At 44.0% G+C, this 4,640-nt stretch overlaps 1 pseudogene; it reads left to right on the plus strand.

Moving 5' to 3' along the window:
- Positions 1-312: 312 nt before the first annotated feature.
- Positions 313-1,069, plus strand: LOC147978293 (uncharacterized; annotated as a pseudogene).
- Positions 1,070-4,640: the final 3,571 nt, after the last annotated feature.

Genomic DNA, 4,640 nt, shown 5'->3' on the forward strand with positions numbered 1-4,640 from the left:
TGCACCGCCGCGAGTCCGTCACCTCCGTTGATCCGCCACACCGTCGGGAGGGCCGCACCCTGCGGATCAGGACGCCCGCGCCACCGCAGATCCTGGAACGGGAGGAGAGACCCACCGCCGCCGCCATCGCATGCACGGGCTTTGCCCGGCACCGACCATCGGAAGCGGCGGAGGCGGAGAAGGGCGCTGGAGGGACTAGGCGGCGGCTAGGGTCGATCGCGCCAAACAAATCCAACCATGCCTTTGCCCTCAGCGTCTTCGACCCCCGTTCCCTCACGTCCCGCCGCCATGAGCAAAATCAAGGGCGCCTACATGACCTGCAGCTCCCTACTGGACGGCGACGAACTCCTCTAGCAGATCCTCCTCCACCTCCCACCACAGCCATCCTCCCTCCCGCGCGCATCTGCGGTCTGCAAGCGGTGGCGGCGTCTCACCACCGACCCCATGTTCCTCCGTGACTTCTATGCGCACCACTGGAAGCCGCCCCTTCTCAGCGTCTTTGAGTTCCGCGACAGCATGGTCTTCACCTCTGTCCTCGACGCCCCGGACCACATCCCTCACGAGCCCTTCAACCTCCAACGCTCTAGTTGCCGCCACAAATACAACACACCCAGCAGTCCTCCCCACAGGAACAAAGTGTTGTGCTGCCGTCACGGTCGTGTCCTCACCATTGACCATGTGTGTAAGGAACTCATCGTGTACACCCCAGTAACGGGCGAGCAGCATCACATGGCCATTCCATCCGATTTCCAAACATTCGTCTACCACATCAGTGGGGTTGTGCTTTGTGCTGCCGGCGACCATGGTCACGTGCATGGTGGTTGTCACTCCAGTCCCTTCAAGGTGGTCTTGGTGATCATGAACCAACAAGACGATCATCGACCTCTCTCATGTGTTTACTCCTCAGAGACTGGTTCATGGGGAAAACTCATCTCAACAGTCACTCCATATTTGGTTTTCACTGCTCATAGACCCGGGTCACTTGTTGGCAATGCATTCTACTGGTTGGTTACTACGATGAGTTACAGGAATGACATGCTTAAGTTTGATTTGGAAGAGCAGACTCTAGCTGTTATCAATGGGCCACCGGTTACTGATCGTCCCCACTGTAGTCAGATCATCTAGGCCGAGGCCGAGGATGGTGTTGTTGGTTTTTCCATTTTATCTTACCCATGCTTACAAATGTGGCAGGGGGATATGAATGTTCCTGGTGTTGCCACATGGGTGATGGGGATAACCATTGAAATAAACAACATTCTTGGGCTCCCTCCTCAGATTCAAGTAGGGTGGAGAGGGTTCTAAACCATACTGGGATATTCGGAGGATACATATGCTATTTTTATATACGTGCGGACCCTACAGGTTCGAGAACTATGTAGACATGACCAAGACACGTCTCTGGTCAATAACCAATAGCGGAACCTGGATGCTCATATTGGCCCCCACATATTCTACGAAGATCTTTATCGGTCAGACCGCATAACAACATACGTTGTTCCCTTTGTCATCGGTATGTTACTTGCCCGAGATTCGATCGTCGATATCTCAATACCTAGTTCAATCTCGTTACCAGCAAGTCTCTTTACTCGTTCCGTAATACATCATCCCGCAACTAACTCATTAGTTGCAATGCTTGCAAGGCTTAAGTGATGTGCATTACCAAGTGGGCCCAGAGATACCTCTCGGACTATCGGAGTGACAAATCCTAATCTCGAAATACGCCAACCCAACAAGTACCTTTGGAGACACCTGTAGAGCACCTTTATAATCACCCAATTACGTTGTGACGTTTGGTAGCACACAAATTGTTCCTCCGGTAAACGGGAGTTGCATAATCTCATAGTCATAGGAACATGTATAAGTCATGAAGAAAGCAATAGCAACATACTAAACGATCGAGTGCTAAGCTAACGGAATGGGTCAAGTCAATCACATCATTCTCCTAATGATGTGATCCTATTAATCAAATGACAACTCATGTCTATGGCTAGGAAACATAACCATCATTGATCAACGAGCTAGTCAAGTAGAGGCATACTAGTGACACTTTGTTTGTCTATGTATTCACACATGTATCATGTTTCCGGTTAATACAATTCTAGCATGAATAATAAACATTTATCATGAAATAAGGAAATAAATAATAACTTTATTATTGCCTCTAGGGCATATTTCCTTCAGTCTCCCACTTGCACTAGAGTCAATAATCTAGTTCACATCACCATGTGATTTAACACCAATAGTTCACATCACCATGTGATTAACACCCATAGTTCACATCGTCATGTGACCAACACCCAAAGGGTTTACTAGAGTCAGTAATCTAGTTCACATTACTATGTGATTAACACCCAAAGAGTACTAAGGTGTGATCATGTTTTGCTTATGAGAGAAGTTTAGTCAACGGGTCTGTCACATTCAGATCCGTATGTATTTTGCAAATTTCTATGTCAACAATGCTCTATATGGAGCTAATCTAGCTAATTGCTCCCACTTTCAATATGTATCCAGATTGAGACTTAGAGTCATCTGGATCAGTGTCAAAACTTGCATCGATGTAACCCTTTACGACAAACCTTTTTGTCACCTCCATAATCGAGAAACATATCCTTATTCCACTAAGGATAATTTTGACCGTTGTCCAGTGATCTACTCCTAGATCACTATTGTACTCCCTTGCCAAAATCAGTGTAGGGTATACAATAGATCTGGTACACAGCATGGCATACTTTATAGAACCTATGGCTGAGGCATAAGGAATGACTTTAATTTTCTTTCTATCTTCTGTCGTGGTCGGGCTTTGAGTCTTACTCAATTTCACACCTTGTAACACAGGCGAGAACTCTTTCTTTAACTGTTCCATTTTGAACTACTTCAAAATCTTTTCAAGGTATGTACTCATTGAAAAAACTTATCAAGCGTCTTGATCTATCTCTATAGATCTTGACGCTCAATATGTAAGCAGCTTCACCGAGGTCTTTCTTTGAAAAACTCCTTTCAAACACTCTTTTATGCTTTGCAGAATAATTCTACTTTATTTCTGATCAACAATATGTCATTCACGTATAATTATCAGAAATGTTGTAGTGCTCCTACTCACTTTCTTATAAATACAGGCTTCACCGCAAGTCTGTATAAAACTATATGCTTTGATCAACAAAGCGTATATTCCAACTCCGAGATGCTTGCACCAGTCCATAGATGGATCGATGGAGCTTGCATATTTTGTTAGCACCTTTAGGATTGACAAAACCTTCTGGTTGCATCATATACAACTCTTCTTTAATAAATCCATTAAGGAATGCAGTTTTGTTTATCCATTTGTCAGATTTCATAAAATGCGGCAATTGCTAACATGATTCGGACAGACTTAACCATAGATACGAGTGAGAAATTATCATCGTAGTCAACACCTTGAACTTGTCAAAAACCTTTTTCCGACAAGTCTAGCTTTGTAGATAGTAACACTACTATCAGCGTCCGTCTTCTTCTTGAAGATCCATTTATTTTCTATGGCTTGCCGATCATCGGGCAAGTCAAACAATGTCCACACTTTGTTCTCATACATGGATCCCATCTCAGATTTCATGGCATCAAGCCATTTCGTGGAATCTGGGCTCATCATCGCTTCCTCATAGTTCGTAGGTTCCTCATGATCAAGTAACATGACCTCCAGAATAGGATTGCCATACCACTCTGGTATGGATCTCAATCTGGTTTACCTACGAGGTTCGGTAGTAACTTGATCTGAAGTTATATGACCATCATCATTAGCTTCCTCACTAATTGGTGTAGGAGTCACAGGAATAGATTTCTGTGATGAACTACTTTCCAATAAGGGATCAGGTACAGTTACCTCATCAAGTTCTACTTTCCTCCCACTCACTTCTTTCGAGAGAAACTCCTTCTCTAGAAAGGATCCATTCTTAGCAATGAATATCTTGCCTTCGGATCTGTGATAGAAGGTGTACCCAACTGTCTCCTTTGGGTATCCTATGAAGACACATTTCTCCGATTTGGGTTTGAGCTTATCAGGATGAAACTTTTTCTTATAAGCATCGCAGCCCCAAACTTTAAGAAACGACAACTTCGGTTTCTTGCCAAACCATAGTTCATATTGTGTCGTCTCAACGGATTTAGATGGTGCCCTATTTAACGTGAATGTAGTTGTCTCTAATGCATAACCCCAAAACGATAGTGGTAGATCGGTAAGAGACATCATAGATCGCACCATATCTAATAAAGTACGGTCACGACGTTCGGACACACCATTACATTATGGTGTTCCAGGTGGTGTAAGTAGTGAAACTATATCACATTGTTTTAACTGAAGGCCAAACTCGTAACTCAATTATTTTACATCTGCGATCATATCGTAGAAACTTTTATTTTCTTATTACGATGATTCTCCACTTCACTCTGAAATTCTTTGAACTTTTCAAATGTTTCAGACTTGTGTTTCATCAAGTAGATATACCCATATCTGCTCAAATCATCTGTGAAGATCAGAAAATAATGATACCCGACACGAGCCTCAATATTCATGGGACCACATACATCAGTATGTATGATTTCCAACAAATCTGTTGCTCGCTCCATTGTTCCGGAGAACGGCGTTTTAGTCATCTTGCCCAATAGGC

Source organism: Triticum urartu, chromosome 3A (genome assembly GCF_056163025.1).
Source record: "Triticum urartu cultivar PI428250 chromosome 3A, HENAU_Tu73, whole genome shotgun sequence".
Classification (NCBI taxonomy): Eukaryota; Viridiplantae; Streptophyta; class Magnoliopsida; order Poales; family Poaceae; genus Triticum; species Triticum urartu.